We start from the raw sequence: 25,954 nt of genomic DNA, 5'->3' as shown, positions 1-25,954 counted from the left end.
TTTAAAATTAAAAAAAATTAAATAAAAAACACACCTCTCTCCATTAGCGTTTAAACTTCCCAAAAAAGAATTTAAGATGTCACCTTTTAAAAGGTGAATTTACATTTCAAAAGTTAAAAATTGGTGTATGTTTGAAAAATATAAAGCATACCATGAAAAGTAATTCGTTGGAGAGAATTTTCAATGAGTTCAACTCATCTTTCCAATGATTCATATGTTGCATCTTGTGCTTCAAGGCATGGTCTTTGTATGGATCGATTTTACACGTGGAGTGGAGACAACAATCCAGATTTTGGCATAACGTTACTTGAGAATTTTTTTAGCACACAGTCCTTTATGTGGAACTCAATAACAACAATTTCAAGGTTCCAAGGAGGTTCTCCACGCTGCAACACACAAGTTTCCACTGGCTATCAAAATTCTCACTTGCACACAGGTCCACATAGGTCCAATGATCTTTCGTGTTGCATATCACACTATTCAGGTTCTTATGTAATGTAGGTCTATGTAGATCTTCAATGCATTTGTAATACATTTGGATGCTTACAGTTGGCTCTGAGGAGGGGGGGCCTTTGGCATTGCGGTTGGTTGTCCACTTCACAAACAAATATGCCTATGTCGTACCCACATGTACTTCATTCACTCCCATCGCCATGTTGATCGTCATACCATGTAACAAAGGTCGCCTTCTAGGCATTAGTAACAACTCATAAATCACAAAGCTCTTCAACATACACACAAGTCTTCTAAAATCAATACTAGAGCACTTACTTGATTTAAAATTGGAGTTACATGAAAACCCCAAATTCCAATATATTTGCTTGAATGGATAAGCTATAAGGGACAATTTATTGACTGATTCATATTTATCATACAATACTAAAACTATGTATAATTTTATTTCAAGTGATTGTAATGTTCAGATCTAAAAATCTGAAAAGATTTGCAAAATTCATTTCCTTAATAAAATCTGAGCAATTTGCATGCCAATTAATAGCTGACAAATTCAATGGAGTTTTCCAAAAACTTGCAAAGATGGAATCTCCTTCTTCAAACCATTTACATCATTGATGCTTTGGTACCACAATAATAGAAAAATTGTCCTCATACACAAATTTTATTAATAAGGAAAAAAAAATTAAATAAAATATGCAAGAGCTTACACACGATCACTCAATACTCATGCAAGTGGAGAGAAAAAAGCTTTAAATAAGCTGGTGTCCTAAACTAATTTTATTATGGATCACTTATTTCATTTACATTTACATGCACTTTTAACAACACTCCTAACTATTTTCCTAAATTAGTTCCTAAGAAACGACAACTTTCTAGATGTCATATATTTTATAACAAATAGATATAGGCTAAGAAGACTTTAAAACTCTAAATAATTAATCTAAGAAACCTCTAAATAATCAAATATTATTTTATGTACTTTGGATCATACATCTAACAATAGCAACAAGAAAGGAGAGAGAAAATGGATCCATCAGCAACAAAAAGAAGAGAACCAAGGAGACCATTCACTCCTAAGATTGATGGCGACTGATTTTAGAGGAGAAATCAAAACTCCTTTGTCCCCTTGATGGATCAGATCGAGTGTTTCAACTATAACAATTTTGGTCATGTGGCAGCTAATTGTAGGAGGAGATTACATACATCCATGAAACAATATAATCAACCTGGAAGATGACCTTCATTCAGGTATACAAGTTCTTTCAATGGTCATTTTTTTCTTGTAAAATTTTTGGGCATAAAGCCATTGATCGTAGATCTAGTGTGAGAAGATGGAGGTTTAGTATGAGCAGTAAGAGATCAGATCCTTTGGCTACATATCTTGGTCATATAGAGTGTTATGTGTGTCATAATTTTGGGCACATGGCCAAGGATTGTAAGATGCCTAGATCCTTGAGGCTTTCAGTTCAAAAGAAACAAACAAAAGAGAATGCACAACCAATGAACCGATCAAGGAACACATGGAAGAAGAAGGAGAAACAAATTGGAAGATGTGGCATTGCACTTTGTTCGCATGATGAGGATGACATGTGGTATATTGACAACAGATTCTCACACCATATGTCAGGAGATAGGAAAAAAAAATTATTAATAGAACCAAGATTGGCCATGTTGAGTTTGAAGGAAGAAACAAGAAGAGTGTTGGGAAACAGAAAATAAAATCTTGTTGAGAAAATGACAAATGCATATGATGTTTGGCTCATTCCAGAGGACTTCACTCAATGAAGCTATGACATATCACGTGTGTTCATGGCAAATTAAACAATACCCTTAATTTGACTACATATTGGAAAATACCTTTAAAAATCACATTATTTAACCCCCTACCAATACAAACCCAATACACCTTCCAAATTTAAAAAACCCATACTTTCACTAGATATTGTAGGTATCCATTTTTTCATTAATTTTTTTATACCCTTTTATATTTTTTCATTAACTTTGAGCTCCATTTTTTATACCTGCAAATATATAATCCCTTTACCCCCTATATATTCCCCAATATATCATGTCATTTTTTCATCTCAATAAATATCCCCCAATATGAACCCATGTGGTTTAGTATTGCTCCCCCATTGAAGTCCCCGTGGGCTCATTGAAGGTCTAAGGCATAATATTTTGAGTGTGAGCCAAATGATTGATGGAGGAAGGAAGTGATTTTCAACTCCAAAGGTTGCCTCATCTGGAAAGAAGGATCAAAGAGAGTGATTTCAAGAGGAGCCAAAACATCGGATAAAGTGTACATGTTGAAGGGAAGAGTGAAGAGTTAGAAGAGACCAAGGGAGTACTCTTCCTCGTCAGATTCAAAGTAGGAAATATTAGCCCCTACTATAGTCCATTCTTGCATGATAGATCTACTTGACTACAGAGGTACTTATGAGACTAGCATGGTCTCGAGGGGAGTGTTGGAAGCTTGAGGAGTACCAACAACAATGACTTTTTGATCAAGTTTAGCCATGCATATCCAGGTCCACAAGATCAACATGCTCATGAGGTATATTATGCTCAGGGGGAGTTATTTTTTTCAAGGATTTTTCTTAGTTTTTATTTGTTTTCACTCATTATTTTTGCAGCTGATGTATTTACCATGTATGAGTGGAAGAGACTTGTATATCAGCGTTGTTGTAGCATTCATTGATCATCTTTCAGCTATCCTAGCATGGAGACAGTATGGAAATGACATGCATATGTGACTTGACACTTGGACCAGCCCTATGTGGGATATTATGTTCAATTTATTATAGCCATGTATTTGCAATTGATTCATCATTTTATGTTGGTAGTGGGTCCAATCATTAGTAGATTGAGTTATTATGTTGATAGGCATGTTTTGGAGGAGTGTCATGGAGTATTATTGCAGCCACATGTATGGGATAATGATGATGTAATAGTCATGATGTATCATGTTTTTGAGTCATTGGTCCATAGGAGATGATGATAGCAACAATGCATTTCATTGTAAAATTCATGTAAAATACTCATGAGGTTATGTACTAGCATTGTGTTATTTTTGGGTCATCTAGTCATGGGTCATGAGGTCATGTTACGGTCATATAAGAGCCTGCATGAGGTCTTATATTCCCGCTAAAACCATGTATGCATAATGTATATTTCATTAGTCATGGTCATGTGGAGTCTTGGTCCATCTTGTGCTTCTTTCCTTTGGTGAGGAAGCAATGTTGCAGTGGAAGTGGGTCACTTCAGGATGGTTTGATGTTGGAGATGGCATGTATTTAGAGGGAGCATCTATCTGCTCCTGTTTATTTCATCCATTCATTGTTGACATCATGGTCTACTTGGAGGTGTTCATGATGTGCCTCATGCTATGCTATGATAGTTGGGGTTCTTGGATTCATATTATGTTCATAGATGTTTGGTGGTTGCAGCTATGTAGTTGTTATGGAGAAGTTAGTTGATGTATTGATGGGCATATTATGTGCATGTTGTTATTTGATGCTGCATATGATGCTTGTATGATTTCCTCATGTTGGAATATTGTCGTCACTACTAGATATTGTTTGATTGGAGATGTTTCTCTATATATTACTTGGTTATATTTGTTACTTGCTTCTATTGATATGAGAGGCTTGGATGTTGGTTGATATGCATAATTTTTCAGCCATGTAGAGATCTAGTTCCCCAGTGTTTCAATACTTTTGTTCTTGCTTCCTTATCAGATGGAGTTGACCCTTTTCCATTGATGTCAAAGGGGGAGTGATAAAGGATATTGGTCTGGAGGTTGTGTGTGGTTTCCATCAATGCCAAAGGGGGATATTATTGGCATTATGGTGTGCATGGTTATAGCTAGAAGATGTTGGCATTAATGTCAACTCTATGTAGTCTAGCTAATGATTGGATGCCTTCAAATGTGTATGGTTGCAACTAGTTGAGTTGGCATTGAGATGATTGTGTTGGCATTGATGTCAACATATGATGTCACACTCTTAGTAAGATGATGACATTGATGTAGCTTGTTGGTAGCATGGTGTTCATGGAGGTGTTGCCTTGAGTTGTCTTTTGTTAGTAGTGATGATGATCCTTTGTTATGGTCTCCACGTTTTATATACATCACTTTGGAGTTGAGTATTGGTTGGTTGAGGTAGTAGCATGAGTGAGAACATTGGAGAAGTGGTAGAATGCTACATATCAAGTTGTGAGAAGGATTGCTTCTGTGTGTAGCTTCTAATGCCAATATTGTAGCAGAATTTTGAAGCAAAGCATCAATTTTCACATCAAATTTGTGGCTGCTATAGAAGAGTTTATTTGGAGGGTATGGAGTAGATTTTAGGTTGCTGGATGATTGCATTATTGATGGTTGAGTTTGTGCCACTATTTTTTGGTGTTGAGAGCATGATATTTGTGGTTTTTTTGTTTGGTTTATTGATGGTATCTTATTGCTGAGACTTGGATTATAGAGATGAATTCTTGTTGAGTAGAGCGTCTTGGATCCAGTTTGAAAATAGATGAAATGAGGTCCACATAGTGTAGAGGGGTAATGAATTCATGAGAGTGGAGCAGTGATATCAAAGCTTCAGTGAAAGGAATAGTTTCTCCATCCAATTGGAGTTATCCAAGGAGCGTTTATTGTGGTGGCCTTGAGTAGATGGTAGTCCATAGATCTGTGAGAGAACATAGTTTTATGATCCGATCAGTAGAATCAAGTCTTTTGGTTGATTGGTGTTGGCCTATTGCATATGAGGTCAAGTCTCCAGACTTATTGGAGTCAGCTAACTATGTAAAAAACAAATTGCTTGACATAATAAATATTTAGAGCATAGCAACAAAAACAAGGGTGGTTTTCCTCCCGGAAGGGTTTCCACCAAAATCTTGTGTCTCATGTGTGATGATCATTTTTGTGGTTTTTCTTTGATGGTTTGCCTTTAGTATATGATTCTTATATGTTTATTGTTTACTCATACACTGCTAACATATTGTGATTTGTTGCAATAACAAGTGTGTGATTCATTTAAGAAGTAATAAAAGGAAAAAATTGATAATAATTCACACTACTGATTCACCCCCCCGCCCCCCTAGTAGTGCTCAAAGGTTTCCAACAAAAAGTTGAAATCTTACAAATAAAAAAGTTTACCTCAGTTGTTGGTCCATGTGGTTGTACATACTAACTCTCCTTCACATTCGTGAACATATAAGGTGGAGGAGAATCCATGGAAACATTATCTGTTCAAGGATGCCCTGGCTGATCAATTTCCCCCTCGAATGACCTCATAAGCTCATCCATGTAGCTGGGACATGTCTACATGTTGTCATGAACTTATTAATATAAAGGAAATCTCATACAAACTAGAAATTTTAATATAAATAATTATGCATAATTTGACAATAAGAGTCAAAAGTTTTGTATATATATGTACCTAGTTTATGTCATGTAGGCCATGCACCCTCCAAGTCTCACGAATGGAATCATGATACATACATGTATGTGTCAAAATCTAGTCAAAGGGTAAAATCGAAAGAAGTGCATCATCATTTAAGGGCATTGGTGGGTCATGAGGCAGTGGTGGTGGTCTCCTTATCCCTCCATCCAATGCAACACATGCACTAGCCAATGATGCCTGCATGATGTCTGCAGTAGTCTCTCGCATCTCACCACCGAGTTGTGACAACTCCTCTAGCTTTGTCGGTAATACCAAGCTCCGAGATGATAGTGGTAAGAATCTCGGAGGTGGTGATACTTGCCTAGGGTTCCTATGAGCCCCCTCATGCTCATAGGTACATCCCATGCTAGTACCATAAAAATGATATTCGGTATTAGTGTAATATGACCTCATATGTAACACAGACTCTGCATATAAATGCATAGAAAAATAAACGACGACCTCGTCATGGTTGGGGAACTTGTCCCAAGCTCCAATGAATCTATCATACACGAAAGGGGCTTCCTGAGCATTAATAAAATAGTTCAATGGGATCAAACCTTTATGTATAGCAAGGAGATTAAGAGGTATTTCAAACAACTCCCCATGAACATCAATGTCCTTGGTGGCCTCTTTCACCACCTCCCAAGAATATGGGCCTCTAACCTCATGCCTCCTCACCCTATGTATGAACTATAATATGTGGCTATGTGGGCCCTGTTATCACTCAGAATTTTCCTTAGAAGTTATCAGAAGGAGGAATAAACCGAGGTAACCACAAACCAAGCTTTTAGGCTTAGGCTGTAGCCAACCTAAGTCTAGAGAGGGCTCTCTCTATGTAATTTAGCTTTGTTTTTATGGGATTTTAGGCTAGTTCTTAATGTTCGTTGGGGTTTTTATTTTGAATTGAAGGTTGGGTGGTGGAATTATTGGAGCAAATGGATAGAGCTAGGTCTTCAAGCCATTGGGCTATGGAGTCAACAAATGGATAGCATCATTGGACCAGATCATTAAAGGGAATGTTCACAGGGTAGGCTAGCAAAGCAAAATGCAAATCTTTAGGCCAAATGGTTGAAGTAATTCTAACCAAGGTGAAAGGGCACTTAAGAATCCTTGGACCGGGATTAGAATGAAGAATAGAGGGTGATCATGAACAAATGGCAATTAAGAATCCTTTGCTATAGACCAAAGGAGAAACTACGGAAGCTAAGGAGTAGTTAAGAATTCCATAGCTAAGATAGTGTAGGCGAAAGCATTAAGAATGTATAACAGTCAAGACAAAGTGCATTTAAGCAATTTCTAAAATATCATTCCTGGCTATACATTTAGATTTTAGAAATTTACAGAAAAGATTATGGAAAAAACATAAGGAAAAACAACATTGAACATGGGAGAATACTTATTTGTATTTTTCTTTACACAAGAATCCTGTAAAATATCTGATCTTTATTCCTTGATCCAGCAAGCCAATCCAGTCATTGATACAATAGAACTTTGATTTGAGAGAAAAAGTCTATAGAAATGTCTTGGAATCCACCCTACATACTTCAAAATATGAAGTATTTATACAAAAATATTTACAAAATATCTCAAAACAACTTGAGACTTAATCTAGGGAATAAAATATCTTCTTGCATGAAGATAGAGACAAATGTTGAATTGCTTCATGCTGTCCCTTTTATTGTGGTGTTGCTGGTTGTTTCAGTTGAGTTGGAGCCCTTTAAGCTGGCTGATATTTGTAGCATTTCTACACTAGAATCTTCTTTACTTTCATATTTCAATTGATACTCTTTGACCCTGCTACTCTTTAACCTTGTTGTTCTGATTTTACCTTTTTCACCTGGCTGCCTTCATTTTTACTGGGTAGTAATTGTCTGTTGTAAATTTATCATAGTAAATTAGTTACATTCTCCCACCATTTTGCTTCTGGTAATTTTATCTTCATCATCCTTCTATAGATTTCATCTGCCTTTGTGTATTTAGCAAAATTTGGCTTGGTGAGGAACAAATGTTTGACCTCATGCTCCAGCAAAAACAAAATTTCAAATGTATCATATAACACTTTGCCTGTGGGAAAATCTTTAATAGCTAAAGAGCTGAGTTGTTCCTTGGCCAACTTCTTGAGTCTATCACTATAGTCCAACTATGTCATGAGTTGGTCGTTGATAACCATAGGACTGGGCAAACCTTTCCCTCTCAAAATATGGAATTTAGCCATGAACCTATCAATGGCTACTTGCATATTGTGGAAATTTTCTTCTAAATTGAGCATAAGGTTCCTCTTGGAAAGGACCTTCCTTATCTCCAAAATGGTCTCAGTCCTATCTTTTATGTTTAGCTCATGAAGCTCATATTTATTTTTGTTGTTGAGGAAGTGGATGAGTCGATTTGCATCCTCTGGTTTATCCCCCAGTTCTTCCTTTACTTTTTGGATAGCTTCTGTAGCTATCTTTACTAATTCTGTCTGTTCAAAGATTACTTGGATTGATGGCCAAATATCATTGACAGAGTCAATGATATTGGCCCACAACATTTCTTTAGTTTGTCCCAGTGGTTCCTGTAGTGTTAAATCCTTCTCCAGGATTTTGATTCTCTCACCCATTCTCTGGGCCTTCTGTGTTTCTTCTTTTTGCTGGAGTTGGGAAAGTTTGCAATCAGTTTCCAGACTTGCCACCTTTTCCTTTAATCTCTTCATCTCTATAGCCTGGATAGACATCTCTTCCATGGCTTTGACTAGTTCTGCTGCTTTATCTGCTGGTGTACCTGTTGTTGTTGTAGATTCTGCTATTACTGGCAATGCTATGGCAGGTGGAGCAGTGGGTGCCATGATGCTGCCAGTGTGGAAGGAACTGTTGTAGATACTGTGGGGATGACAGTTCTAGAAGTTGTGGCTAGGTCACTTTGCTTCAACTGAATTAAAGTGTCCAACTCCTTCTCTGTCTCCTTAAGTTGATAATTTAGCTTCAGGACCAAGTCCATCAATTCCTCATGTCTGGTTTGATTCTCTAAGACTTCTAGAGTTTGAGGATGATGCAACTGGGGTATTTTCAATTGCCTCTTAAGTGTAGCAATATCATCATTTTTCTTCTTAATCAGTTGTTCTGTAGCTTTTATATCCTTGGGATTGTGTCCCAATTCAATCACTAAGTCCTCTAAGGACTTGATCCTTGTATCCTTGGTCTATGAGGATGCCTTCTCCAACTGAAATTGTGTTGATATATTGTTCAGGGAGTTCTGTAATTGGTGGGCATAAATGGCCTTCCCTGTTAATGTGGAGTATATCATCTCCCTCGTTTGCTTGGGATGAATATCCCTTGCCAGTAATTCAAAATCCACCTTTTTGAAATCTGATGTTGCTCTTGGCTGCTGAGTGGTTGGCTTGATGAAAGTCATCTGCATTTTCCCCTCTTTGATATCAAAGGCTGACATTAGCCTTGATTTATTAGTGGGGGTCATCTTTAGATATTGGATATATGTTTGGGCCTTAAGCCTCTCATTCCTAGCCTTGATTTCTTTATATCTTTCCTTAATGTCTCGGTCCTTATCTGCAGGCATTCTATAGGAAGATACCTTAATACTTTGCTGCCTTTCCAACATCTGAGTTTGTGATGTGGAAGGCTCTAGCATGCCTCCAGATGGGGTGGCACACCTGCTCCTATATACTTTTGTACTAGTGACCTCTATTGTCTCCTCTGTGTATTCCTATTCAGAGACAGGATTCACTCTCTGTCTTTTGGCTTGGCTTGTTTCTACATCAGCTTGTGAAGTTGCTCTTGCTGAAGTGGTGGCCACTTCCCTATTTCTCTTTAGGATTTTGTCCTCATTTAGAGGAGTCTGTACAACTGGAGGGGTACTCATGGTTGTCTCTGGTTTGTCTGATTTCTCTAGTATGTCTGATTGGTTTGGCACCTTTGATTTCTCTGGCACCTCTGATTCCTCTGGCACCTGCAGGAAAGAAGCCTCATCAAGTTGTTTTTCTAGGTCAATGAGAGCATTCTCTATGTCTATTCTAGTGCTGTCTTGATCAATTAAGGTTCCTTCCACCCATTCTGATTGGTTGGAATAGGCTTCAATTTCAGGTATGGGATGATGAATAAAAGGTCCTAACTTGACCTTTTGTTTCTTCTTGATAATGAATTCCAAAGGGTCATACCTCCAAACAAAACTTCTTTGGGATTTCATGCTCTGCAATATTAAATCTACTTCTCGGCCTGCTTCCCTAGTGTTACATATGAAGGGGTCTAGTTGGTATTTTATTTTGAAGTTGGCCTTCTTCTTGGCATTGACAAAGTTAGTTTCATCTGCACTAGTAATATTCTTGTAGTACACTAAAGCAAATAACGTCATTGGGAGGTATTTTGGGAGCTTGTATGGAGCCAGCATGCAACCATAAATTCTGAACTCGGTATGGTTTTGGTATAAGTACCAATCACCTATCTTGGACTATTTCGACAATTGCAGGATCCTTTTTATGTTTGAACTGATTCTTGGAGGAGGGATTCCTATCAACATTGTCACAATTGGATGCACAAATAGGTCAATAAAGTCAGCATATGAATATGGGGAGTGATATTTGTGGATCAATGGGGTCCAAAAAATGACTGATCTGGGCTGACCTTTTGTGTCAAGCTTCTGAAGAGTGAATGGGAACTTATCTGACTGATAATATAGGAAAAGATGGTACAAAACAAAGAAATATTTGAAGACTCTCTCATTGTTCATTCTAAGAAACTGGTCATGCATCCTATCAGCTATAAACTGGGCATAGTCATAGATAACAGCAAGAGGCTGCCCTGGAGTATAGATGGACATGAAGGACAGGACAATCTCATCAATGTATTCATTGGTGGTATAACCTAAGACACTAGATATCATGGCTACAATGTTCTAACCCAGTGGGGAAAATATAGCAGCTATATATGGAGGAGGATCCTTTGGGATATGTCTTTCTTCTCTGATGAAGGTTTGGAACATCTCAACTATTTTTGCAATGGTAATCTTGGGGAACTGGTCTAATAAGCTTCCAATTGAAAGAGGAGTCAGGTTTTGCCCTGGTTGGAGTTGTAGCATTTCATTTACGGACTCAATAGTGATAGTGAAAAGTATAGCCTAGTTAGGGGACATGACTGCTCTTTGACTGGGGACATAGTTGACATGGCAGTAGTGGACAATTTCTGGGTAAATGTGGACTTTTGGGAATTGGTACTTAGGAAAATTGGACTCCCAAAGACCAATTTCATCTGCATGGTTCAAGTATCTATCCCTACTTCGACAGTATACTTTGAGCGGGGATTCTTGGACAGAGGTGTCCTTTATCTGGAAATCCTTATCAACTAAGGGAAGGTGGTTTAGGTCTAGATGGGGAGTGGTAACATGTCTTACATCCATGTCAATTGGGGTAGCCATCCTCAGTTCTTGTGGATTAAGTATGGGGGAGGTGATTTACAATGTTTTTAGGGCAATGGTGGTTCAACACATAGTAGGCTTCAGTTCTTTGATTTTCTTCAATTAATTTTTATCTTAACTAAGAATACTCAGTAATTAGTTTTGAAATTGACAGGGCTTTTCGGTGAATTGTAGCTTAAATACCTGGAATTGAGGTAAAATGGCTCTGAACAGGGCGCCTAGCAACTACAAATGGTCGAAAGGGCTCTATGTAGGCTGGAAAGCTAGCTGGGTGCTCTGTGGCGTCTTCGGAGTGAAATTGGACGTGGGTTGACGACTTCAATGTTCACAGGTGCATGCATGTGTTTTAGAGGTTTACAGTTGAAATTTTAGAGAAAACAAATGCTTTGGGGCTTTTTGGAGTTTATGCGCGAAAAATCAGTTTTGGTGGATACGGGGTGAATAGTGATCATTTTGTCATGTAGCGGGAGGGTAGTAAATGGTTTCTATCGCACCGATTTTGGGCACACGGTGGTATTGGGGAGAGGCTGCCCAATTCCACTCATTGAATGACACGTAGCATCGAGGGTCGGGCGAAAAACCACCTTTGTGGGTGGGTATTGTTCAGACGTCGAGTTGGCCTGATATGGATAAGGGCCATCAGATGTGGAGGGAGACGATCGCACGGTGATCGAGCGGAGAAGCTGCAGGAAGGCTAGTGGGGGGCCCGGTGGGCATTTAAGTGTGGCGGTATTAGGGTTAATGATAGATTAAGGTGGGATTAATGACCGAGGGCAGGATTTTAATATTTTTTGAGGGATAAGGGGTAGTAATATAGTTTATAACTAAACTAATGGATGGGGTTATTTAATATAGAGGAGTTAAATATATACAGGATAATGGGTTTTCAGGAATTAATATATAAAAGTTAGAAGTTATTATGAAAACGGCGGGAAAGGGACACAACACACTAAGTAAATTCTTTTTCGTGATTTTAAATGCTTTTCACATATTAACATTAATACTTAGGGTAATGTGTTTTGGTGGGTTTTTTGGGAAAAAGGGGTTTTTCATGGGGGTGATTACTTTCTCTAGGCCAATAGTGTTTTAACCTTAGGAAAAGGGGTTTTATTAGGGAAATTAGGGGGGATGAAGGAAGATGAATTTTTTATGAGGCGAGAATCTAGTACTTGTTGTCCTTAAGTCATTAAGTCGAGGGTCTGGTCCCTCCAAAAGTCAGAGAAATGCTTTGAGCCTCTTTGACTTAAAGGTTTAAGTACTTTGAACTTTATCTATGGGAAATTAGTAAAGTAAAGGGGTGAAATGAATGGAGGAAGTTAATTTATTGACTTTGTAAACCTTATGCATGCTTAACTACCCATTCACATTTGAAATACATGTTGAAAGATGATAAATGTGCTTTTGTCCAATCAATCATCATACTTCTGCAACCTTTCTCCTACTTACCCATCTGCTCATCCAACCATTTTTACTTCACTTTATTAAGGTGCATTTGAGCTAGCAAACCCTTATCAAATATTTTTCTTTTTCTTTACAATAGGAAACTAACTAAATCTAACCTTATTACATCCAAGGGCTCAGATTAAATAATTGAGCTCTTTTTATTTACTCTACCTATCTAATTATCTACCAAGGTTACACAGTTTGGCCAGATTTTTATTCTCTATCTATAGACATGAAATTGATACATGAAATAGCCAAATTTAAACATTTTGACTATCATGTATTGTGGCAAGAATCACAAGTTGCACACAATCTTTTATTATGCATAAAAGTAAAATAGGAGTGGCATTTTGGCTTGCTCACTTTCATGGCCTTTTTTCTTTTCTTGGGGTTCATATTTTTTCATCTTTTTTGACCCTTTTATGCTTTTTGTCCTTTGATTATTATTTTAGGACATAACCTCTTTACATTTTTTATTTTTTTGAATATGGAAAACATCTGAAAAAGGAAAGGTATGTACATATTACAAGTTTTAATCTCAGTCATTCAAAATTATGACTCCTATTGGTATAGGAACCTAACAGTGGCTCCACTTGGGGATGACATTTCCTGGTGAAATGTCAAGAACTTTATAGATCAATGGCCTTTTGAATTGCTGTGATATTACCCTGCAACATTTCCCTTTTATGCTTCTGCATTATTACTATTTATGATAGTAAACATTTTAAAGCTTAGGGCCTTCTCTCCGGGCTTCAACTTCAAAAATCACCATCCAATCAACTCTAGACTTTTTGAAAGTAAAGTATGTACAAATGATCAGTGAAATCAGTAACTAGGTTCAATATAGTGTTTAAGCATTCGACCATTCACTGGTCCTCCTTTTGCTTCTGTGCCATCCATTTCTCTGAGGAAGAAAACATTATTACCTCTGAAAGCATAAATGATATATGGGCCTTTCCATAGGAAATCAAATTTCCCATGTTTACCTTTATCTTCTCTCCTTGAATCCCATTTTAAAACTTTGTCCCCTAGGTAAAAATCTTCAGCCTTGGTCCTTTTATCAAAAATCTTCTTGATCCTTTCCTGCACAACCTGAGATTGGATGTACACTTCTTCCCTGGTTTGCTGCAAATGAATTGTTTGGTTGATTCTTCTTTGGATGTCATTTGGTTCAACCTGCAATTCTTGGAGCAGCTTCATCACTGGTGTTCCCAAGGAAGATGGGAAAATAGCTTCCATTCCATAAACTAATTGATAGGGAGAAGTACCAATTGATTTATTTGTGGTTAGCTTGTATGTCCATAAGGCATTTACTAGCTTTTTGTTCCATGTTTTCTTGTTATCCTCTAACAACTTTTTGATGATATTTACCAAAATTTTGTTTGAGGATTCTGCTAGTCCATTTCCTTGAGGGTAATAAGCTGTGGAATGGCCCAGGGTTATATGATACTTATTACAGAAATCAATCATTCTTCTGGATTTGAAAGTTGCTGCATTATCAGTGATGATCTTGGTTGGGCATCCAAATCTAGATAGGATGTTGGCCTCAAGGAAGGTTATTATAATAGTGTTAGTGGCTTGCCTTGATGGTATGGCTTCTATCCATTTTGTGAAATAGTCTGTAGCAGTGAGGATCCATTTGTGTTGGGCAGAGGAAGGTGGGTGGATTTCACCAATGAAGTCTAGACCCCATTGTTGAAAAGGTGCTTCAGCAAAGATTGGTTTTAGGGGTAAAGGTAAAATATTTTTCTTTCCTTCAAAATTTTGACACTTATGAGAGGAGGTTACATATTCTTTACATCAGAAAATAAAGTATGCCAATAGAAACCAGCTCTAAGAATTTTATCAGCAGTGGTTTTCCAGTAAAGATGTCCTCCACAGTCACCTGCATGAAACTCTTGTAACACTTTGTCAGATTCTTCTTTCAATAAATAGCTGAGAAGAATACCTTCATGATTCCTCCAAAACAAAACATTATCTACTATGCAAAATTTTAAGGATTTAATTTTTAAAACCCTGCTTTTGGTCCTAGATAATTCAGGAGCTTGTAGATTTAGTAAAACATATATGATATTAGCATACCATGGTGATTCAATAAAGGCCTGGCTGATTGGTGGAGTCGCCATCTCCTCTTCATTATCCATTTTTGCAATAAAATTTATATCTAAGGCCTGACAGTTCGATTCAGCCATGAGCTTGGCTAAACCTTGGCCTTTGATTAACTTTGTTGGTTTGATTTCTAGGTCATATTCCAATATAGTAGCGATCCATTTCCCTCTCTTTCCATCTGGACCTTCTTGAGTTAGGATGTCCTTGACTACTGAATTAGGGACATAGGCTACTATATGAGAATATAAAATGTAAACTCTGAAATCTTTGATAGCTTTGACCAAAGCAAAGGCTTGTTTTTTGATGAGCCTCATAAATGGGTAATTATATGGGTTCATTTTACCTCCTAACCTAGTCAAATCAACCATTATCTTAGCTTATTGTATGATTTTCTGATTATATTTATGCTTATAGGGTGAGTTGAGTTAGTTATTATACTATGTGGTCTAACATGTATTTAATGCAGATCATTGATGGATTTTGAGGTCAAAGTCAAGGATCTAGTGGTCAAACTGCAACAATAACTTGAAGTAGACAAAGGAGAGGACTTACAGGAGGGAACCGCCCTCATTTATTGCTCCTCACTTCGAATTCCCCTTCATTAATCTCGAAGTACAAGCAACCGAATCATGCACTAGAAGGTCATCGAGCAAGTGGAAGATGATTGTTAGTTATCTCGAGTTTTGGAAGCCAAGCCTCCCTGATTTTAAGTTGTTGGTAGCTTCAGATGTATAAGTAGAGAGGCCTAGGGCCTCACTAGTGTTGACTTTTTTCTTGTGTAAACTCTGCTCAAATTTCGAGCTTACTATTTTATAACAGTTTTATGTAATCTTGCTATTTTTTGATAATGAAGATGGAATCTTTTTTGAGCTAGCACTGAGTTACCTCAAAGGGCTAAAGCTCTTGGGTTAGGGCCCAATCCAACCAGCCAAGCTTCTCTTTACCTGTATTTGTATGCTTTACTTCAGTTTGTAGATTAGTTTGTTGTTAGATGTATTTCTCTTATGGTTAAGAATAGGTTGCTTTTGATGATTTAGTAGTTTGCTTCCATTTGTGATTTTTGTAGTAGGTTAAGCAGTGATTAGAGAAGATTCAAAAGGCTAGTAACAGTTCCTTGGCCTCTCTTCCTCCCTCTAGGACAATGACTTGAGGCAAAGACTCTCTTGCTGCCCCAAAAACATAGGTTTTCCTCATTCCTAGGACTTCTAGTGTTTGCAGCTCTCTAGTAGGGGGACAGTCCAGTTTTGCTTTGATTTAGATCTCCTTTATCATGTTCACTTCTTGATTTGCAATAGTCCTTTTGTATGCCTCCCTTTCTTACAGTATTTCACAGCATTTCCTTCTTTGCATAATAGTTTAGGCCATTTTAATGCAAAACTTTGCTTTTCCTAGGATGCACTCATTTCATTGGTTGTTTGATTTTATTGGTTGACTATCAGTTTCTATGCAGCAGAACTCTTCCAACAATAGGCCAGCTTACCAACAATCACACCCTCCATCTGATCCATGCCCTATAGGTCTCCCAAACCTCACCTCAATTCTGCCCTAGTTTCCTTCATTTTTCATAGAACTTCTTCCTCTCTCTTTGAGCAAACCCAATCATCTTTTGCTCTCTTGGTGATTCATGGTAGACCTTAGGTGCCCTAAAACCTCATTCCAACCCTCATCCACCTTTTCCACCCACTCTCACACCCTCAAAATAGCGAAAATTACTCTCGGCCTCCTCCTGTAGGTCTCCTGTAGTTTCCATGTTTTCCTCTTGTAGTTTTCCTGTGTCCTCCTGCAGTTTTTCCTAAAGGCTTTCTTTTGAAGGATGAGTGTGGGAAAAGCCTCCAAAAGGCCACCTAAGACCTCCTAGGACCCCTCCACACCATCCTACATCCTTCCAAGCTCCAAAAACGTCCTCTAACGCCACTTGTTCATTGCCACACTCACACACAATAAATTAGATGCATGATAAATTCACGTAAAAAAACATAAAAATCCAAAAATATGTTTTTTGCTTATTTACTTCCAGAAATAGCATGGTTAGATGTTGTTTACTTCCTTGATTAGGTAATGGCATTTCTTTCATGGTTTTCATAATGTTTTTGGTAAAAGTAGAATTAGCTTGTTAATTAGGGTTTACTAGGTTTTGCTTTACATTCCAGTCTTCCTCCTTTCTGCAGTTAGAATAGAATCTGTAGAGTAATATTTCTTTCCTTTCATCACACATAGAGCTTCTTTTAAATTATATAGAAGTTGGCTTGAGCTCCTAGTGATCTTGCACTAGCTGACCAAGTGACAACCTGCAGTGAGAACTAGTACTTGTGCATATAGCACCGACGCTTCCAAGTTTGTTACGAACTACTGGGTTGATAAAAGTAAAGTTGGAAGCCCAAGAGTTGCAGCATTCTTGCTGCAATACTGGTTCTCACCACTCTTTTTGGTGCCGTTTCCGGGGAAGCGTCAGAGTATTCTGTGATTACTTCTTTCTTCTATTTCCTATTGCAACATTTTTCTAATAGTTTATTTCGGCAAAAGTAGACTAATCATTTCTTTTCTTTTAGTTTTGCATTTGCTTGCTTTCCTTTTCAATTCTGCAAATTTCCATTTAGAAGGTTTGTTTCATCTAGTTGCAATTTGTTTTGTTCAATTCACAATTTCAGTTTTTGTAGGTACTTTTAGTGTGGGGAAAAAGAAACAAAAAAAAACCAACCAAAAATATTTCCTTTCATGCCTCGTAGGAATAGAGATAACTTAGGAAAATTTTTGCCCAACAACCCCACTGCTTCACACAACCAACCTTCTCTCTTCTTTGGTGGCTGCAATCAAGAAGAACCCTTAGAGGAACATCCAGACATATTTCAAGAACCTATAAGGTAAGAAGAAGAAGAAAACATTCCTTCGGAGCCAATGGATGAAAACATAAATGCTAGGGGGAATGGAGAGAGAATAGAGGGTACCTTCCCCATTTGGGAAACCAATGGGGACACCAAAATGAAGAATATAAGTCTTTCAGCCCTACCTCACTTCCATGGTCTGCCTATAGAAGATCCTGACACCTTCTTGTTCGAGTTTGTTGTCATCTGTCGAACTTATGACTATGCAGAAGACGAGCAAAAGTTGAGACTGTTCCCTTCTACTCTCAAGGATGCAAAATTGCGCTGGTTCATGGGATTACCTGGCAATAACATCACAACTTGGGCTCAGATGCAACAAGCCTTTAATGAAAAGTATTGAGACTATTGTAGGTCAAAAGATACTAAAGAAGAAATCTTCCGAATGACTATAGGAAGTGATGAGTCCTTGGAAAACTATGAAGAGAGGTTCCAACTCACTTACAAAAGGGCCAGGTGTACACTTGACCTTGAATCTTTGAAGTTGGTCCTGCTTATGGGAATTCGGGAAGACCTTTTAGACACCCTCCATCTACTGGCCGGGGGAGACATCTACCAACCAACCTATGAGGACATAAAGACTGTTTTTAGAAACCATTCTAAAGAAGCCAAAAAAAGATGGGGGGAGTCAACACATAGCCAGTACCCCTTCTTCCAATTCATCTATTAAAGGTGAAATTGGGCCGGAAGACATCAAGAGTGAGACGTTGCAGAATCTTTCCATGCAAATGGATACCTTACATATCAAAAGGAAACAAGAGGAAGCAGAGATGGATTTGGCCATTTTTTGCCCTAGATGCACCAGGAAGCATCCTAGGAAGGAATGCCCATTGAACTCTATAGAGGTGTGTTCAGTTTGTGAAGAAGATCATTTTACAGATAATTGCCCTTCCTTGCCTGGACTTAAAGCTATATACCAAGGGGCCAAAGGAGTCACTGAACAGATCTATTACATAAACCAAAGGAGGTCGCATGGACCTAGACCATACCAACAGGGGATGCAAGGGCCATCTCAGGCATACTACAACCCCAACCAAGTCACCTCCATACCTTCTTGGGGTCCCCTTGCTCATCCTTCTTGGTCCACGCCTCCTCCTTGGTCCTTCACATCTCAATATCATGCCCAACCAGCCACCCATTCATTTCAATCCTATGCTCAGCTGCAACCTCAGTGGAATGCATCTCATCAGGGGTGGAGGCCCCAATACAACTCTCTTCCTGCTCTTCTGCCTCCACCACCTGCCCAACCACAACCATTACCTTCTTCTCCACCAAGGCAACCCTAAATGCCTACCCAGCCAAATCCAAACCCGAACAATAGACAGGCTCAACAAGTGTATAGTGGGGAACCATCATGCCCAACTTATGCTATGGAGATTCAAGAAATTAACTTGCAATCCGGGAAAGTTCTCCCAGATATCATCCTCCACCCAAGGAGGTTGAGGAAGATAAAGAGGAAAGCGAACCTAAACCAAATCTACCCTTTCCTGGGAGACTATCCATGGCAATCCAGTCTACCCTAGAAGAGACCGAACTCCTGGGAGAATGGAAACATTTATGTGTGAAGATACCACTTCTCCAAGCCATAAAAGATGTACCTATCTACAATAGGTTGATCAAAGAGAAGTGCTTTAGGCATCCGGGAAGGCGCAAGAGAGATAGCCCAACCATCAATGTCAGAGGACAAATGTCTGACCTAATGTTGGTGCAGACAATCTATCCAAAATATCTAGACCCTTGAAGCCCAGTAGTTGATGTCCAAATCAATGGCACAACGGTCCCACATACCTTGATTGATCTAGGAGCTGCCATTAATGTGATGAAAAAGCACACAATGTTCAAACTTAACCTCCAGGGCTCCTTGAGGAAGACCACGACAGTGCTGCAGCTAGCAGACCACTCCACAATGACCCTTGCGGGGATTGTGGAAGATGTGATGGTCTCCATTGATTCTTGGGAGTACCTTGTTGATTTCTTAGTTCTCTAGTCAAAGGTAAAGCTCACTAGGTATCCTCTCATTCTGGGAAGACCCTGGTTGGTTCCAGTCGATGCCTACATCAGCTGCTGAGTTGGGAACATGACCATAAAGAATGGGCACATGTCCAAATAGTTAACCCTATATCCTCCTACCCAACCCTTGCTAGAACATGATCTACCTCTTTGGTTGGAGGAGGAGGATGAGGATGAATTTTATTTTGCACCACTTTGTACATTAGAAATCGCCATGGGGGGAAACTGCAAGATGAGGATGATATGATTGAAAATTTGATTCAGAATCCACCTCCCAGTGTATCACCATTAGAAGGCATAATAAGAGAAACGAAAAACAACCTCTCAACTGATCTCTGTGTGGCCGAACCCATTTCTCTCTGTGTTAAAAATATAGAGTTCGGCCCAGAAAGAACATTGAAAATCAATCCATCCCTATCTACTTCCCAGGAGAAAGAGCTATGTAGCATATTGAGAAAACATCTAGATGCCTTTGCCTGGAGTTATAAGGAGATGAAGGGAGTGCACCCTTCAGTATGTACTCATCATATATACATCAAGGAAGATTGCAAGCCAGTCAGGTAGCCTCAAAGGAGGATGAACCTAGCACTTAAAGATATTGTTAAGGAAGAATTGCAGAAATTGCTTGATGTAGGATTCATCTATCCCATCTCCGACATTGAATGGGTCTCTCCTTTGGTGCTAGTGCCAAAGAAAAGTGGTATGTGGAGAATCTGTGTCAACTATCAAGAATTGAAAAAAGCCACTAAAAAGGACCATTTTCCTTTACCTTTTGATAGATCAAGTGTTAGACGGTCTGGCAGGGCAAAAGTTTTTCTCCTTCCTAGATGGGTTTAGCGGGTACAATCAGATTCAAATCAACCCAGAAGACCAAAATAAGACCACTTTCACTTGTCCTTTGGGTGCCTTTGCATATCGGTCCTTCCTTTTGGTTTGTGCAACGCTCCAACCACTTTCCAAAGAGTAGTATTGAGTATATTTTCTGAACTGGTTCATGATGCAGTAGAAATATACATGGATGGTTTTAATCCTTATGGATCTGACTTTCAGGAAGCTTTATCTAACCTAGGAAAAGTTCTAGATAAGTGTATTGAGATGAACCTGTCCCTCAGTCCAGAAAAATGTCAAGAAGCCCTAGATACCTTGAAGAGCAAGCTAGTGACTACCCCAATTCTCAGAGGCCCAAACTGGACCCTATCCTTTCACATTCACACAGATGCCTCGAACAAAGCAATAAGAGAAGCCTTAGGACAAATTGATGGAAAGTTACCTTATGCCATCTACTTTATAAGCAAAAACTTGTCAAAGGCAGAGTTAAACTATACAGTGACCGAGAAGGAACTCCTAGCTGTCGTGCATTCCTTAAACAAATTCATACATTATATCACAGGCTATCAAACCTTTGTGCACACTGATCATGCTGCAATTAGATATTTAATGAATAAACTAGATGTAAATGCTCACATTATTAGATGGTTGCTTTTACTGCAGCAGTTTGATCTAACCATTATTGATAAGCCTGGTAAAGAGAATGTTGTTGCTAACTTTTTGTCTAGAGTAAATTTGCCTGCAGGTGAAGAAGGAATGGTGGATGACCAAATTCCAGATGAACACCTATTTTCTATATCAATACTCTCTCCATGGTTTTTTGATATAGCAAACTACTTGGTTTCAACACAGTTCCCACCACACCTATCCTCAAAAGAGAAGAGCAAGATAGTAAGGAAAAGCACCCCTTTCACTTGGATTGGAGGCAATCTCTTCAAACTTGGCCCAGATCAGATCTTGAGAAGATGTGTTAGGGAGGAGAAAGTCTTTGACATCCTCCTGACCTGTCATGACAAGCCTTGTGGAGGTCATTTTGCAACAAAAAGAACTACCTTCAAGATATTGCACGTAGGCTACTACTGGCTCACTCTTCATCAGGATGTGAGGAGATACACGAGCCAGTGTGATTGGTGTCAGAGGATGGGGAAACCCACTCCAAAAAATGAAATGCCCATTCAACCTCAAGTGACCTTTGAGCCATTTGAGAAGTGGGGCATGGACTTTATGGGGCCTATCAACCCCCCTTCAAAGCAGAAATAATACATCATTGTGTGCACCGACTACCTGACAAAGTGGGCGCAGACAAAAGCAATCAAAGCAGCAACAAAGGAAAAAGTAGCTGAGTTTTTGAGGGAAAACATATTCTAAAAGTTCGGGTATCCGAGAGAGTTGGTCACAGACCAAGGCAGTCAGTTCACTTCCAACCTGATTTGAGACCTGCTCACACATCATAAGATCAAGCACAGGACTTCCACCCCTTTCCATCCACAAGACAATGGGCAAGTGGAGGTCAATAACAAAGCATTAGAAGGGATCCTAACCAAGGTAGTGAGCGGCAGTAGAAAAGACTGGGTGGACAGATTAGTTGAGGCCACTTGGGCCTACAACACAACATGGAAGACCACCACCGAGTTCACACCCTATGAAATGGTCTATGGGAAGAAGGCTTTGATGTCAATAGAGTTTGAATTCAATACCCTAAGGATGGTAGCTCAGCTGGACCTAGACCTCAGCCATGCACAGAAGGAGAGATTACTTCAGCTCAATGGATTGGATGAATACAGATTGCAAGCCCTTCTCCATACAAAGGTAGTTCAGCTTCAGAGAAAGATATGGCATGACAAAAATATCAGGGAGAAGCAATTCCAAGAGGGAGATTGGGCACTACTCTATGATTCAAGATACAAGGATTTCAAAGGCAAGCTAAGGACAAGATGGTTGGGACCCTACACTGTGGAGAAATGCAATGACAATGGTTCAGTTCTGATCAGAACCATTGATGATGAAGCCATCCCCATGCTTGTCAATGGACATCGGTTGAAAGTCTACAAGAAACCCCTCTCCAAGCGAGAGTTTATTGAAGATTTGAATAAAATAGTGATGGTAATGGAGCATGTCTTAGCTTCCACTTCACCCACTCACTGAAGAAAAAAGAGAAAAAATAAGGACTCAAGTGAAAACCTCCATGAGGCGCTTGATTCCCGTCATTGGGTTGAAAACCTTTTCTGAGGCGGCCCAGTGATCTAAAAAAAGGGGGGAAGAATAAGATCCCTGGGTGAAAACCTCCCTCGGAGTCACCCAGGTCAGGAAATTAAGGTGAAAACCTCTCTGAGGTGCCCTAGTCATTTAAAAAAAGAAAGAGAGAGAGAAAGAAAAATTAATTTTTATTGCATTACAGGTTTGTAGGAGGACTACAGGGAGCAGAATAAGGTGCCAAGGGGACCCTGACATTCATACTAGCATCCATCTCATCTTCTACACACCTTCCTCCGTCATTCTTGGCATCTCTTTCACCCCACTATACATCTTCTTCCAAAACTGTGTTTTCTACAGGAGGCTCCTGTAGGAATTACAGAGAGCCAAAAGTGTCTACAGGAGGCATTTTGAGGGACAATAAAAGCTTCATAAGGAACCTATAATCCCTCTTACCATATTCAAACCTCCTTGCCATCATTTCCAAGCCTGCATCACACTCCAAGCATCATTATCATTTTTTTCCTTTCCAACCAAAAAACAAAGAAAAATAGTTTTTTAGTTTTGAAAAAAACAAAAAAAGAGGAAAGGGCACCATTAACTTTACCTAAAGCTTACCTACTATCCCTCCATCATTCATCTCCACCTTTGGCATCATTCTCGAGTTCCAAGCACAGGGAAATATCTGAAGTTTCAAGGGGAGAAGCAGCTACAGGAGCTCCTGTAGGAATTCCTGTAGCAGCTGATCCCATAGAAGTCTAGCACCAGCAGCAAGGGATAGCATAACTGAAGGTTGGAAAGGCACATGCAACTCAGCTCTAGCAAAAGAAGAACCTGCAAAAACACACAACAACACATTAGCAAGGAAAGACAGAATGCATGAGGGAAAATGAAAGCATGCAGCAGAGAAAGCCGAAGCACCTCACAGTCGATGGCAGCAAATACATTTGGATTACAGGTAAGTAGCTAAGTCACTCCTCTATCTGCATTTGTGTAATTAGGAATCATGTGAAGGCAACGAGATGGTTGAAATTGAAAGAGGGAAAGGTGGCTAGTTAACTTGGCCAACTTAATTTAGTTGACTCCACTTAACTGAGATACCACCCACACGTGCGCACAATCAACTCAAGCAAAAGATGCGAAGGACAGGTAGTGGGAGGAAGAGTTAACTTCGATGCAGTAATGAGGTGATGATTATGAGGGGGGTCATGATGACCAAGTAGGTGGGGACCAACGGTCCTAATCTGGGCAACGTACACCTTGCCAGCTCAGCACTCATAATCGAAAACAACCATAAAAGGTAATGAGCACTCCTCCCCACGCATTCTCACCACCTTTTCTTCAGTTTCTCCTAGTAACTCACCCACACCGTAGTCTTCTTATGCCCCCACAGCCTCGTATCCACCATCCTCCATTGATTTCCTCCATATTTTTTCTCTCGGCATTTTCTACAGGAGCACCTACAGGAAATCTACAAGAGGGACAACGGGCTTCTACAGGAGGGGTAGTGAGTCATTTTGAAGGGAGAAAACATAATTTTTGGCACGAATTTCAGTCTGAAGAGGTAGGGTTCATGAATTCCCTCTGTTGAATATCAAGATATGAAAGAGTTGGGTTCAAATTAAAGATTAAATGAGTCTTTAAGAGGGTAGAAAAACATTAAAAAAAAATTGTTTAAAAAAAAACACAGTCCCCTCTGGTTTTTTATTTCACTCAAAATTCTTTATCTCCACCTACATATCTGGTTTTCCAAAAGAAGTACAGGTAGTATGACAGGGGGGTTTATGAGAAAAGAGCCCACTAACTCCACCAAACTCCATGCACATCCTCAAGTGGTGGAAATATTTACAAGGGCAAACTGGATGAATTTCTTTGAGAAGTTTAGAGGGTTTGATGATGAAATTGCCCATGAATTTTCTCTCTATCTAGTCCCTCACACAAGAACTCATGCTACTGTAACCATTAGAGGCCTCTCCATTGAAATAACCCCTGAATTCATCAGTAGGATCACTACCCTTCCTTGTGGGCTACCTTGGAGTAAAGATGAGAAACCAATTGGCCAGGTTGCCAAGAGGAAATTTTTCCAAGATAATGAAACCCCTGTTGATCGGGCTAGCTACCAAGTGATCAAATACATTTCTTGTGAGGGGAGGCACAACATTGTTTATGGATATCATTTCATAATCCTCCAAGAATTGAGATATGGCATGGATACCCCAGTACATCAAAAGCTCAGTATCCCTTACTTTCTCCTTCAGTCCCTCATTGACTCCAGCACCAAGGTATAAGAAGGAAATTTACAGCAGCTAGCTCACCATGGCCTAATCAAGATCCTAGTAGAGGAAGCCCTCCATACCCTTACAATCCCTATAGCATGGGAAGTTTTCAGAAATATGACAATTGAGGATGACATCAAGGAATTAACCTATGATGTCAGTCCTTCTATTAGTGAAGAAGGAGAACAACAATGTGGAGAAGATGAAGCCAGTGGTGACATAGCAGAGCAAGAGGGGAAGGAGGAAAGAAAAGAAATAGAGGAGAGAGTTAAAGAGACAGAGAAGGAGGAGGAAAAGGAAACAGAAGAGGGAGACAAGGAGGCAGAGAGGGCAGAGCAAAGAGAAGAGTCCCCTGAAATTGTGGAAATAGAAGTAGCAGTTGCCCTCATTGCCCTCGGTACACCTGTCAAGCAGAAGTAGAAGAGGAAAATAAAAACCTCCATGTATTTTAGGGCAAGGAAGTGTACCATGATTGAAACAGACAAACCTTAGCCCTCATTAAAGACTCCCATTAACGTTGAAGATTCACCATCTGCCTAGGTGAAAGAATCTCCTTCCAAGACACCCATAACCTATGAAAGGAGGACTATAAGATCTTCTACATGGAATGGGAAAGCAATTATATAGGATACATTTCTACAGGAGACATTGTCCAAACTACAGGGGACACAAAAACTTGAGGAAAATATAGGAGGATACCAGAGGTGAAAGAGGATGCACAAGAGCTACAAGAACCTGACCCCTAGCCTAATCTTGACTCCTATTACAAACTACTTGAGGGAGGCAAGATAATCCCACAGAAATTTGCAATTCCACTATTTTTCGAATTGGAAAAAGAGAGAGTAAGAACACATAGGTGGATGTAGATAGCCAAGTCCAAAGGAGTTGAAGATATTGGCCACATGGAAGACAAACTCAA

Source organism: Pinus tabuliformis, chromosome 9 (assembly GCF_031772625.1).
Source record: "Pinus tabuliformis cultivar Carrire ecotype Pingquan chromosome 9, CPIR1, whole genome shotgun sequence".
NCBI lineage: Eukaryota > Viridiplantae > Streptophyta > Pinopsida > Pinales > Pinaceae > Pinus > Pinus tabuliformis.
Note: the sequence above shows the minus strand (reverse complement) of the source record.